Consider the following 15,360-nt stretch of genomic DNA (forward strand, 5'->3'; position numbering starts at 1 on the left):
ACAGTCACTTTCTAGCAGGGAAAAAATCCTTATTCCTTTCATTTTTTTGCAATCCCAGTGAAAAACTAAATGTGTAACAACATGATGTATTTGGCCTGCTCCTGTTAAAGTTAAATACAGCCTTTTCAATTTACACTTCCAACAGAGGATATGTGACAAATGACATAGTAATTTTCTTATTCCTTCATGTTCATAAAACATTGATAATATGATTTTTACCTTCCCTTTGTTCTCAATTAAATGAAATGTTCCAATACAATTAATGTGTTCTTGCAATTTAGTTTTTCTTTAGAGGTTTCTCTTGCCTCTGATTAACAGCATTTTCTATCCATTCTGAGAACCCCCAACTGCTATTCAGAATGTTTCATTATGCCTGGCAGCTATCAATACAATTGTGAACCAATATCATTTTAATTGTTTCACTAATAACTTGTTTTAAATGATTCAACAGTCATCAGGAAAGATAAGTGCTCTTGTACCCTGCAGGCTTGTAGGGATGATGGTATGAGGCAATGTAACAGAGTGCTGTATCAGAATAATGAAACCGTATGCACAAGATAATGACAAAGCACTTGCATTGCCGTAAAGATAAATGAAAACAGTAGATCTTCTTTTCATTGTAATATAACATCCATTTCTATCTCCCATCTCAATCATTAGACTTTCCAAACAGATTACTACACAAATACACATATGCAACATGTCCCACAATAATAACTGCAAGCTCCCATCTATCCAGGCAGATGGTGAATGATGGCGTTAACGAGCTTTACAAATGCTCTTGTTAATTAACAAAAATTGTTACTTTCTCATTTGAGGGGGGCTTATAAATTAGACTTAATTACACTAGATAATTGCAACTGCCAGCTACTGTGCAACTCGCTCATGTTCTGTTCTTTCAATGGCAAATCAACAATTGCAACCCTTGCCTATTTGTGTAGATGAATTTAATAAGCAAACAGCCCTTTTATGTTAATGGTTTACTGGCATTCATGGGTTTGGCAGGAGAAATGTGCTGGGGGAGGGTTTGCTAATGGCAGCACATAATCATATTAATTAAAATATAACTGCCATTTAAAGATTTGTAGTGTAGAATTAGAGCATGTTGGGAACTGAGAAAATCAAGCTAGAGTGCATATTAGCACCATTACTCTGTGCTCTCTGCACAGCAGTCAGCAACCTCATGTGTCATAAATGTAATTTATGAGTGCTGTTTTCTTTGAAATATGTGTTTTTAGTTCACTCATTAGAATGTAAAAATTTGCAATGTCTGCTTCAGAAGGTTCAAAATAAATTCGCTTAGAGCTGAGACCCATGATCTGGTTTTAACAAATCCCTCAACAATGAATTTTTTTATTACTTGTATAATTTCTTATTGTAAAACCAAGCATTCTGTTCTTTGAAGATGGATTCTGTGTTTTATTGCAAATGTAAGTCACAGTATCACTACAAATTTTATATTATTATGCATTTTATAATTCAGTATCATTTTTATGGGGGCTTTAATAAATACAGCACTTTTTTTTTTTTTTTTCATTTGGCTTTGGAAAAATTAGGGGGAAAAAATTACCACTTTATATTTGGTCGTGTAGAAATGCAGTGTCAAAAAATCTTTTGAAAGCTTTGGGGTTTTTCTGCTTTCCTGGATTCCCTTATCAATTTACAGGCACATTTTTATCTAAATCAATTCCACTTATGCAGCTTCCTCAAAAACGCTGAGATGTATTTTCTGTACTGTGTAGTTACTTATTTGCTGGCATCCCTGGGAATGCAACTTCCCACAAAGTCCCTCTGAGAGAAAACGATCCCTGGAATTAGAGGCATGTGAGTGACAGGAGGCAAAAAATCGGAATCAAATTAATTCTCTAATTTCTAGTAGTACAGAGGCAGCATGGCATATTATTTATGCATATATACGTGTATTCACATGTGTTATAGAATGTTATACAAATGTTTTATGCATGTGTGTCAAACATCTGTATAACAGTATCTTCAGCTATGCATCACAGTTTGAAAGTCATTACTATATTGTGTCATCAAGGATTATCACATTGTCTTTCCAAACTGCAGAAATCAAAACCAGCTGAAATCCCAAATACGACACGATTTTGTAACTTGTTTTAATATTTGTTTGCTTGTTTTATTTTTCTTTATAATGCAGATCTGAAAAGTACACCAAAGAGGAAATCCTAGTCCCTCTGGAGCCAAAGACAAAATCCCATCACCTTGTGAAGGGTGCCTTAACTCTCAAGTTAAGGAAATTCTCAGCAAAATGGAAGTGTTATGGTACCCACAGGATTTTCGGCCTTACAGGCTGACAGCACAGAATTGGAAATGGCACTTCTGTCTCTTATTATTCCAAAAAGAATTGTCACTGGGGAATATTTCAGCATCTAGCAATCGGGGACTTCTGATTCTTCAGCTGTTATGAGAGATATTGCTGTCTTTTCACAGATGACATTAGGTGGAATAATTTCATTTTCAGCCCCCCTCCCGCCCCCAAATATGCACCCTAATATCTGTAACTTATCTGATGTAATTGACATGACTGTAATGGTTGTTTATAAGACTGACTCTAGATCTGACAATATATTCCAATGTTTTGATATTATCACTGCATATTATCATACAGGCATGATGGACAATCACTGACAGATATTTGAGCAATTACAGCATATTTTATTGACAATTCTACACTGTGAGTATACATTAATTATAGTAGAGACTACATCATACCAGCGACAATGATACTACTCAGGACACAGCTGAAATAAAATCTTTATAAGCTAATGTACTAAAGTGGAATAGTTATGAGTAATACTGGAGATCTGAATTTCTTTGTTCTAAGTTAGTCTGTGGTGATGAGCATAAAAAAGATTGCAATTTTTATCAAATCTTCTCCAAATTTCTCTATAAACCAAGGTGTGTTCTACACTGCCTAGTCATCAACAGGGCTCTTGCAAATGATCTTGGCATTATAAAAAAATGAATCTCCATCATTATTGATTGCTTCAGAAGTTATCTGCCGAAAAGTGGAAAGTCTGGGACTGGATTTGATGCCTCAGTAATACATGTGTCCCAAACCACATCATCCACTCTACATAGAAAGCAAAGATTTGGCTTTTAGCTGACCAGGACTTCATTTTTTTTTCTCTGTGACAGTGATGATCTCCACAGTTTTAGACTGGCAATTTCTATTCTATATGACTCCTTGATAACTAAGAGCCTGATTCAATGTCCAGTGAATACAATACAGGTGAAAGGAATCACAGAAAATCAGAAAAAGCTTTGAATAGATTGCAGGATCAGTCTTAAAGATTCAGCAAAGAATTTCCTACTATAAGAATTGCACCTCATTTTTATTTTCTTCTTATATGCTCTTTTGCCAAAAATAATAACTAGCTGAGTTGAGTTTATGTGCAGATGGTCTTCACTGAGGAGTCCTTACAACATTGCAGAGGAGAAAAATGCATAACCTGGAGGAGAAAAAGCACATCCCGATGCACTCAAATGCGCATGGGCTGCCTGGTCATAGTGCCCCTGTAGATGGGTGAGTGATCAGTAGAAGAGGTTCCAGAAGAGCTGGAGCTGAGGAACAGGCACTCAGGGAGAAGGGAAACAGGCTGCAAAGCAGTGGACTCTCAGGAGCTCAAGGAAGAGCTCTGTGAGGCAGGCAGCAGGGCCTGGAATCCTTGAGGCAGGCAGGGGAAACAGGCTGAGCTTGCAAATCCACCCACCACACAAGCACTCTATTACAGAAATCCCCATCATAGTGATCCCTCCCAGATTTGAGATCCTGCTCTTTGACATTAGAATTTGCATGCTGTCCGTAACCCTTGGCCACAAGCCCTGAACCTTGTACTGCATCATGATGGAGGGTGTTTTTTTCTTTTCCAAGGTCAAAGCAGTTTTTTCCCAGCTCTTAAGTGTGTGTTTCTCCAGTGGCCAGTAGTCTTTATAGACCTTGGCCTCTGTGTTCAGCCTGTGCCCTTATTTCCAAAGCCTTTGCTGTTATCTTGTATGTTAACAGCAGCAGACACCTGGTACCAAACTCTGGTTCACACAGCATGTTCTCATGAACAGCTGATAACAAACCTAATAGACCAGGAGTAGGGTGTTCCACAGCTAGGACAAGGTAAATTCAGCACAAGGTCTGTGGTCCGTTACTGGCAAAAATAGCATAGCTTTTACTGGGTCACAGGAGAAAAGATTTATGAAATCTTTTCTTGGTATTTTTTTTTTTCTCCTCAAAAATTAACAAATACACCAGCTGGAAAATTTACTCATTCTGGAAAAATACAAAACTCCTGGAGGCTGAATACTCTTTAACTGATGAGTTGTACAACACTGGAATCCTGTAATTCAAGACAAGAGAGGCAGTTGTGCTTTCTTTCCATGTGGTTTGTGTCAGTTTTCATACTATTGAGGCACAAAATTATTTGGTCAGCTTGGTTAATTTTTCTCGCCTAAACATCAGTGAAATCTGATTACATAAAGATGTGTCACTGCATGCCTTTATCAAGCTAAATGCCAGGCTAGCGACATGGGAAGATGGACTGTAAAAGGCCAGCATTCCCCAGTGGTGTCATTTTCTTTTACATTGAGGGTTATCAGAAAGAGGGAGGTGCAGTTTTTCAGAAGAGAAGACATAAATCCATTATCATGGCATTCATTCTAAGTAAAAAACAGCCTTCTTCTTCTGTTACCACTTTTTCTCTCAATAGACAGACAGCACAGATGGTTGAACAAACTTGCTGTTTCCTGGAACTCTGCTGGTCAGTACCATGTATCTACCTCTGCAATCTGGATACTGAAACAATAGCAGCCAGAGCCACATCTTACATATAAACAAGATATTGAGAAAACTCCTCTTTTATGAGTTCAGATCAGTGCTGTTCAGAGCTTCAACCATCGATAAGCAGACAGTTTCTTCCTCAGCACTGAAATTCCACCTGAGTGAGAGAGTTGACTCATAGAACCACAGAATCATAGACCAGCCCAGGCTGCAAGGAACCTTGAGAGATTATCTAGTTCCTATACAGTCACGTCTTGAAAACCTCCAATATGGAGAATCTTACATATCCTTGGGGAAATTATTCCAATGAATGATCTTTTTCACTGTAAAATATTTCTTTTTTTTGTGTTGAGATAAAATCTCTCCCTGTCCAATTTGTCTTCATGTGAGTTCTGGTGAAGAGAGAGACTCTGTCCTCTTTATCTGTCCTTTATGTCCATCGTATTGTGATGAGGTATGTCCTGAGCTTTCTCTTCTCCAGGGTGCAAAGACCTACTCCTTCTGTCTTTTTTCTTTCAGTCTTTCATCATTGTGACCCTCCTTTGGACCCTTTCTTTGTCTGCATCTTTCTTGCATTGTGGATACCAGACTGATAAGTGGTGAGGAGAGGGGAATGATCATGTTTCTATCTCTCCCCTATGGAGTAATGCAGGGCATTACTCCCTACATCCACAGGGAGTAATGCACCTGTGGATGCAGCCTAGGGTCTGATTCTCCTTTGTTGCTGCAGTGCTGCACCACTCACTTATGTTCAGCTTGTTGTTTTCCACCAGGACTCCTAGGCCACTTCCAGCACGGTTGTTCCCCAGCCACACAGGGCTTAACTTGTACTGGGCTTTTTGGTTATTACATCCCAGGTGCAGGACTTGGTGCTTTGTTAAACTTCATGCTGGTTTTGCTTGCCCTTCCTTCCAGCCTGTCCAGGTCTATCTGTATGAGGGTTCTGCCTTGTGATATGTTCAACTTCTCAACTAGTTTGAACCATCAGCAAACCTGGTAAGATTTAAATGCCATCATCTGGGTCATCTATGAAGATGTTGAGCTCCTTGGGGCCCAGTATCAATCCCTGGAGCACCCCACTTGTGACAGTCTGTCAACCTGAGTAAAAAAACATTGACTACTACTCTCTAAGTGCAACCTGTTTGATAATTTTCTACCCATCCTTTAGACCACTCATCCAACCTGTAACTTGCCAGTTTGTCCAGGAGAAAGCTGTGGGGAAAAGTGTGGGGACTGCTGAAATGTAAGTTAAAAAAAATCCACTGCTGTCCCCATGTCCACCAAAGATGCTATTTTGTGGTAGGAAGTGGTTGGGTTAGTTTAAATTATTAGCTCTTGATAAATCTCAATTGATTATACTTTAGCTAATCTCTCTAAGGTAATCCTTTGCTCCAACTTGTAGGAAAAGGTCAGGTAACAACCACCACTACCTTCCATGACAGTTGGAATATAATTTAGAATAGGCTTTTTGCTGGTCAGTTTTGACTTCCTAATTCTCTAATAAAATGTTAAGACTTTTTTTGTTGTTGTTTTTTGTTTGTGGGGGTTTTGGGGGGGTTTTGTTTGGGTTTTATTGGGGTTTTTAAATTTAAAGCCAGAAATTACCAGAGAATAACTTCAGATTTGCAAGTATAGTTTTTTCTTGTTACATGTTTCTCATTTGGAGAGGTGGACTCTTACTTTGACTGCCTGTAATGCAAAACCCCTTAGCTTTGTACTGTCCAATAACAATTGTTAAAAGCTTCCACTAAAGAAACCAAAACCCAATTATCCACTCCATGAATCAACAGCAAAAATAACACAGAAATCTTCTAATCAAGAGATATCCAGACAGAAAAGGTTTCCTAGACAACCTTACAATGATTTTGGTAGTTATATTGGCAATGTTCCTAAAGATCATCTTGGAATAATCAAATGTCGGCAAGACAGCAGAACAACACCTAACACTATTTCCCTAAATCCCTCCTCAGCTATAGGTCTTGTGCAGATGATTTCCAGACAAGCACATGTAAATGGACCCACCCTAGGTTACATGGTGGACACAGAAAAGAGTAAATATGAATAAACAGCAATACATATGTTAAAGTTAAGCTATTGTTTCTTTCAGTCAACAGAAAAGCAATTCCACAAACAAGAAAATGGATTGCTAGTAGAGACGTCTGCTAAGTGGCTAATTATACCACTAAATTGAGAAGTGTACTCAGTGTAAAGGAGAATTCATGGGAATGGAAGGAATATTATGCAAAAAATGTCTTAACTGAATGTAAATGTATATGTATACATATGTAATGCCTAACAGTCCATTTTTCTGCAGGCCAAAAAAACTTTCTTCTGCCCTGCATTGATGAAATGTGAGAATTAAATCTGGAGCAAAGGGTTCTTGTAGCTGCATTTTTTTCCAGATAGCTGTGTGAATACTTATGCTATGGTTATTGCAGTTAAAAGCCTCCTTCTTGTATGAGACTTCCTTGAAGGTGAAGAAAACTAAGAGCTTGGTGGAGCTTTCTTTTTAGTTAAATAGAAAAAAAATCTTTGTATTTGTTAAAAAAATTGCTTTATGTTCCTTTTATCAAGAAAAGAACATTGCTATATTGACAAAAGCTTCTAAAAAACAAGACAGATGCAGTTACATACGGCTTATAGCCATTTATTGTAATAATTAAGAAATTATGTAGCATACATAATGAATAAGTAAATGCCAGTACTGAGTATGCTTTCTACCCCTTTTTCCAATGCAGCCTATTGTATATTTTTCTTCCTCCTTCTTCAAAAATTATGTTGTAGCTGAATCTGACAGAGGAATAACAGTTCTAGTGCTACCTGCAGACATCTTTGGTTGGCTTTTTCTCTCTTGCCTAATGGTGCAGCTTCAATTCTGTCAATGTCAAATATGGTGCTGTGGTTTCTGGTCACCTAGGTTATAGACTTTGTTCTTAAATGAGTACATCTCATTTCAGAGCTCTAATCATTGCAAGACATATCTGTAAATATGGCATAGGTCAACTCTTGACCTGTATGGAGTGTATGGCTAGTACACAGCATTCAGCCGGTGATGTACACAGCTATAACGACGTTGGGTTTGGACACCCGTCTCCACATCCCCAGTCCCACTATACTCTTGACAAGTGATTTCCATTTTGGTCATGCATTGCCCACTTCTTCCAAAAGTCAGAAATTTAAACAAAACTCACATAAATTAGAAAATTACTGTACCTCCCAAGTTGTCCATATTTACTTCCAAGCAAGGCCATTTGATAGAAAAGAGTATAAAGCTGATATAATGTCCAGAAGTACTCCATCCTGTGTTTGACACTTATACGGAGTTAAAAAAAAGCAGCTGGAGAACATCTCAAGCATTCCCAGCTGCACAGCTGGTAAATGAAAGACAATATTTATGCATGTGAATTGTCTTGGTAAGTTTTAGCTGTCTTTAAACGAAAACCTACTGAAATCACCCGCTAAAGAAATGTGATCAGTGTTTCAAAAGCCTTTTTCTCTGGGACACCCCAGTGTCTAACATCTCTGTTAACCAGTGGCAAATGATATAGTGAATAGTTCCTTCATATTTCCTATTCTTTCACAGTGTGAACATCTATCAGCAAAGTGAACCAAGAGAAATGGAGTAGCTGTATCTCTATTATTTGCCTATGATGTTCTGACTGAAATGCTTCGAAAGTTTTCTCAAAGGAGTTTCATCCTAGTCTTTGGTTTCCTGGCATTTTGCCCATTGTGCCATTGGGTACTGCAAAAAATTAAAATCAAAGCTAAAAGCTGGCATTGTGACTAAAAGTTTTAGATTAAATGAAAGATGTTGTTAAGCTGTTTATAGCACATAAGTGGTGGTTTATTTCTCTACAGAAGGCCACAGGGAATAAAGCAGAATTCCCCTTTTATTGACGTCAGTGAATGCAGTTTTCATCAGGGCTGGCTAAGGTATGAAATGTCCTTGTCATAAAATTATAGTGACAAGAGTGAATGTAAAATCCTGTTTTCCAAGAACAGCTAAATCAGAGTTAAATTATTAAATCATAAATACTTTCCATTTTTATGCTATTTATGCTGTTCATGAAGAGCAACTAAAATGATGTGGATGAGTAATTCAATGAAGGAAAAAATTGTTCTACTTTCTTATGACATCTGTAAAACTCATCAGCTGTTAAAGCTTTCTATTCACAGTAGAACCATCTACTATCTATAGCCACACAAATATGAAGCAATTAGAAAGAAACAAAATCAATTATAGGGCTTCTTAAAGTACAGCTCTGTACTTTGTTAATCATCAAACCATTTGAAAGAACTTTTTTATTTCAAAAATGAGCACATTTTCAATCACTGAATTGCAAATATTTTGTAAGGCATTGCTTTTGATTCACTTCTTCCATAATCTAATAGGCATCTTACAAAAAGGAAGTATGCTATGTTTTTGTTTTCTCCATTAATTTCCTCTTTACATTTTGATTTTCAAATGCTGGCGCTACTTGAAAACTGTAATTTGAAGAAAAGATTTAAAAGACTGGAATTTCAACAAGGAAAAAATGGAAATGAACAAAACAAGCTACTATGGAGATCTGTATCTAAAGAACGATACCGAAGATATATAGAATATTTTTAATGTCTCTGTCTCATTGCACAAGAAAAAGGGAACATTCAGGCATCCTGAAAGGCAGGAAATTCAAAATTGACCCTGGGAAATATTTTCTTAAACCATGCATATTAGACATTTTTAGGCCCGAATTTAAAATGACAGTTGATTTTACACAGATGATAAACCTATCCATAATTATAACAGTGAATATGTTTTTTTTTAAAAAATAACTAAAGGTAATGATTTGAAAAAGCTCTGTATTTTAGACAGGGCGCCTAAGAAAAGCTCCCTTCACTTTCCTCAGAGGCGTCTAGGACTGTTGTTAGGCAGAAAGTTACACTGGATGAACCAGAAGTCTTACCCAAAACATTCTTGCAAGTGATTCTGCAAAACAGAAAATCTGCTTCCCTACAACTGCAATGACCTTAGTTGTTGCTACAAAGTACAAACTTTATGTAAAATATTATATGGCATCTTAGTGTGAACATACATGAACACACAAACATTTTCATTCATTACTGCTCTGAAGTGCTGAAAATTAATCACTCTTACATATACACTTTGCGTTATGGAACACTATCTCCCATCCTGCTCTCACTGACTGACAAGGAAGATTCATGATTGTCACACTAATACAACAAAATTTTCATTCTAAACCATCAAGTAGAAAGGAGTTTGGTGAACTACTTTGTGTAGCCCATTCTGTTGAAGGATATCAGGGTAAAAACATTTCTGACCAAACCAAGCCTAGAACATCTGTAGATTGTGTAATATTTTCTTAGGATAACTTCTCTAGATTAGAGATGTAAATCAGATCAGACATTTTTGATAGTGCAGAAAAGGAAAATCTATCTCCAAGCAATGGGGCACTGACTTCTCTGGTCTGGGTTGCATGATCTACAGATTCAGATCTCATAAACTTTTCTACCTACTTGGGGTTTTTTTTATTATTTTTTCCCACAAAATTCAGGATTTGGCATAATGCATTTTTTAAAAAATCTCATAATAAATTTTGTACATAAGCAGATAAAACCCAAGAAAATAACTCCCCTTGTGAAATGTTGGCCACTCAAACTGTCCACAGAATTAATTGCCTTGCATACTTTTTAGCAGATAATACTAGTGCTAACACAATCCTTCAGTTACATCTCTGAAACTGAATAATTAGTGCCTTCCACTTCAAGAAGGGCTTGCTACTTTTGTGTCAAAGGAAGTCTGGAGGTAACAAGCTATCAGCCCAAGCATTCAACATTATTGATGGTGTTGAAAATATTACTATTTCTAAGAGAAAAAAATTAAAAAGCACACATCTACTAAGCATTATGGTATTTTTCATTAAGAATTAATTTTTTAAATGAAACTAAGTTTTTCTTGTTTACTGCTCTTGTTTATGCTGTTTGTTGTTTAGGCACCAGACAGAACTAATAATAGTGGCCAAGTCAAATAATTTGAGATGTGAAAGTCTAGTAAAGTCTAGTAAAGGCAGATGTTGGGTGGAGACGTTGGTTTCTGCAATATCCCACAGGAAGAATACCAGAGTGCAACTATAACTAGTAGATATCTACCTCAACAAAATGGCAAAATCAATAGATTTGAACAAAAAGATGAGTTATCCCTTCGGGCACAAAAAAGCCCAGACATACCGAGCAATTAAAACCTGAAAAAAATTAAGTGTCTTGGCAGACATTACTTTAACAAATTAATTTACATTTGGGATTACACAACCACATAGTATGCTTTTATGGAAACATTCTAGTTAACATAACAGCTGCCACATCCCATAGAGTTTATATTTAAAAGGGACCCTTCTAAAAGAACTCAAATTACCAATATGTCCAAGATTATTTGGTATATAAACTCACCCATATTCTCATTATATTTTAAAATGTATTTCGCAACAGTTTTGTCCTGATTTCTCTTGACTTTAAATTAATTCTTGTGAAAATGGTGAAGAAGGTTAAAAGTTTTGGCTTTGGGATCAGGGCCAAAGGACACTGATGAACGTATCAGATGATGAGAAACAGGACAAAATGCTACAGAAACAATTGGAAATAAGATAAAGCCTAACGATACTAGTGAGAAGATAGTCCTTTAAGTTGAAGGAAAGAAATATATGTGGATGCTTTGGAAGAGGCCCCAGTTCATAATGATGTTGATGACTGTAAGGAAATGATTTGATGACAACTCTTTCTTTTCATGTATGTGTAATTTTTAGTGAGATTACGCTTGGCTGAAGAAACTAAAGAGTTCTAAGACACTTCATCACTGCACATTCCTGGCCATGTTTAGATTTCTTAAGAACCAGCACATTTCCATTTGCCTTCCATGTCTTAAATTTTGCCAGATTTCATGAAAGAAGAAGAAATTAAAGTCTGATGGAAAATTCTTTAGTAGTGCAATAAATTCTGAGCCTCTAAATTAAATTTAAAAAGCCCAATTAAATACCCCACAGATTCTCTTATATGTCAAAACATATTCTAAGATGTTGGTGTTGCTTAAGATAATTGAATTAAATCTGAGAGGTGAAAGATATTTTTTGGTAAATTATTTGTTTGCTTAAAAATTCATCTTCAGAAGAGCCAAAACTGTTTATGAGTTCTACATGGATTGAAAGATCTATTTTAGATGAGACAACACTGACAAAATATTTCAGAAATGATGAAACAGTTGCTTACAACTTGTTCAGAATACTGAATTTTCTGAAACACTTGTTTCTGAACAGGTTTAGTGACTAAAGAAGATTTGGCTTCAAACTCATTTATTTTCATCTCTGCTTTTTCTTGCCTCCTTTTATGACTTCGGCACTCTAGCGACTTAAACCATAGTCAGATTTAAATATCTCATCTGCTTCTGAAGACCTAAAAATACAATGTTTGCTGCTTTATCACAATAATGTCTTCTCTGATAGGGTATGTGTGTTTTCAAGGAAGGTTATTCTTTGTATTACTTGTTGATATTAATCTGTCTTGAATGATCTATCTGACTACTGATTGGCTCCTTCAGTAAATGCATATAAGCCAGGAAAGGTATTCAAATTCACAATTAAAATTTAAATTGAAGACTTAGTATCATGGGCAGGAATATCAGGCAATACTTCTGTGCTTTGAGTAGTTTTTTTCCATGTAATTTTTAATACTACCTAGAAATAGGACATTAATTTCTTTTATCCATCTGTTAGGAAAATACAGTTCAGATTCTCTGATGCCAGTCTGTTTCCCAAGTCAAAAACTCAAGTTTAACCAAGAATTTTATAAAAGTTATGAAATGGTGATAAGATAAAGGCAGTATATCCTTTATGGAGTTCTTTCCAACAGGCTGCACATTGCGCCAGAAACAGAATTCCCCAAAAACCTTGAGTTAACAGAATGGGAAATGACCATTATATAGAACTGAAAAGTAAAGAAAAGAATTGTGTAAGAAAAGGAGAAGAAAGCTGATTACATATGACATCAAAGCACATGTATTTCTCCATCACAGATCTCTTTATTACCCCATATCTGTTTCTTGTAGCTTGTGGCCTCAGCTTCCATTGATTCATATATATTTGTATTTATAGCATACTGTTCAGGACTGTGGATTTTTATATTTATTTTTTTTTACAGTTTTAGGATTTCAGCATGTGAGCTTCACAAATTATAGTTTTGAATATTAGAAACTTTTTTCATTTATGGCTTCTTTGACTAATAATGTCTTTCTGCTGTTACTGAAGTACATTCTGCTACAGCAGCATGGAATTTCATTTACTTCCAATAATCCTGTTGACTCATTAACAGGAATATATCCTTAGGTCGCATTAATGTAGTTCTTACTATAATTTGCAGATGATTAGACAAGTGTCTTCTACTTCTCCATCTCCCTTTACAACACATGTAGTCTCACAGTGCCGAAAATGATATTAACAGATATACATTTTAAATCCTTTTTCCTTTCTTTCCACTCAGACTTTTTTATGTGCATCTATTCTCCCTTTCATTTTTTTTCTTTTTAATTGTACATGGCTGGTTTTAAAGTGGGTAATCATTTCTCACTGTGGTGCCTCTAACTACTTTAGAAGGCTTTCTCTAATTCCTTTAATACTCAGAGAATCACAAACACTGCAGGATCCACTAAGGTTTTAACAGTACAGTGAATCCACTTACAGGAATAGCTCAGAAACAATGTATTTTCTGTGCACCAAATAAAAAATATGCATACCACTCCACTATCCCTGAATTTGAGAGCTGTTTCTGATTACTGATTGAAAATTCCCTCTGTTCTTCATTAAAGACTGAGATTCTTTTAAAATGCTTATTTACGGTGGCAGTCCTAAGGGGCAGGCTATGTATTTAACTGCCTACAGCTTCAAATCTCTTTCAACATGAGGCCAAGTCTGTGTTAGGTAACTTGTTGGGTGAGTGGTGCCACATTCCTGCTCTGCCTATGGGATAAAGTAGCCGTGGCACAACATGGCTCATTTGTTCCTAGACTATCATTAGCATTAATGAGCTTTGCATGTATACTTCAAGGAGAGGAGAGGCAAATCATAGCTTCTTAGGCTTAATGTTTCCAGGGGTCCTCTCTGTGGCTGAAGTTTGTTCTTTTTGAGCCAAATCTTGCATGCCTGTGAAAAGCTTGAGTAAACAGGCCATGTGCAGGGGCTTTGTGGTGGACTGAGAGTTGGAATACACACACACACACACTCCAGACTCAAATATGTCACCGCTGCTTATGTGAGGCAGCAGCAGTTCCCTCCTGTGGAGAGAGTATCTATTAATTTTTTCCTGACCCTGTCCCTTTGTCAAACTCAGCCCTTTCTTGCAAACCCTATAAATCTGCTGTGAAGCCATATGCCATCAAGCAGGGTGAATGAACAGCAGGGACCCCCCTTCATGACCTTTCCTTTACATGACTTCTCTGTCCCCAACTAGCTGAACCATTGTATTCAGGACCCTCTGCCCTCAGAGGGAAGGGTGTGATTGTTTTGGAAGGAAAAAGTGAAAACCAATGCATAAAAAAGAGAGGTTCATGCAGAAGGCTATCTAATAAACTGTTAGGTGAAAATATAAAATACCAGGGCATAATGCCTAAAGTAACTGAGATATTTTGTTCATAGGATGATTTTCCAAAAGCAAAGAGCTAGAAACAGAGCCCACATACTTCGTTTTGTCCTGTCGCACCATTTTACCTTTATGTGTTCCTTTTGTCTGCACTAGAAACAGGAACACAAACACTTTTCAGTATTATTAGCAGAGGGGAGCATGGGAGATGTTAATAAACATAAAACTCAATTTAGAACTTCAAATTACCAACTAGTTCTCTGCCCAAAAGGTAATTCAGACCCTGCTCATGCTGAAAACATGTATTCCATCATGCAACATGCAGTATGGCCACTTCTGTTTCTATATGAAGGCCTCATTTGCTAAGTGCAAGAGTCTCAACTGTTCCTATTGCTTTCCAATCTTGGTAGGTGTGGGTAGGTGCAGACAGCTGTAGGTCTGCAACTGCAGTATGGCAATTCAGGCTGGATTGCTTTTTTTTTTTTTTTTTTTTTTATGTGAAGCTGTAATATAAGGACTATCTTTTCCTGATTTACATAAAATTTTAAAAAAAATACCACCTATAATTGGAATTATATGAGGTTGAAAATATCTTGCAATTTAAAGCAAACTCCTTGTGATAGGCAAGGAAACAGGTGTTTGACTGAACTCTGAGGAATGCACATAGAAATAAATGGAAAAAACACAGGGAATAAATTCAACAGCTGGCAGGCCTTTCTCACTTGATGGAAGACAGAATCAGTGGTAAATTCAAGTGTCTCCACATTGCCTGGGTACCCTCAATATTTAGCAAATTATTTTGAAATTACAATTACAGAACAGACCTTTTCAGTTTAGCACAGCTATTTGGAAGTGGTGAGTGAGACACAAAATTTCAAATTTTAGTTTGGTCTCATTTAGGCTAAGCACTTTTTTACACATCTCTGTTGGGTCTGGGTTGAGCC

The sequence above is a fragment of the Zosterops lateralis genome (genome assembly GCF_965231275.1).
Source record: "Zosterops lateralis genome assembly, chromosome: 1".
Lineage (NCBI taxonomy): Eukaryota > Metazoa > Chordata > Aves > Passeriformes > Zosteropidae > Zosterops > Zosterops lateralis.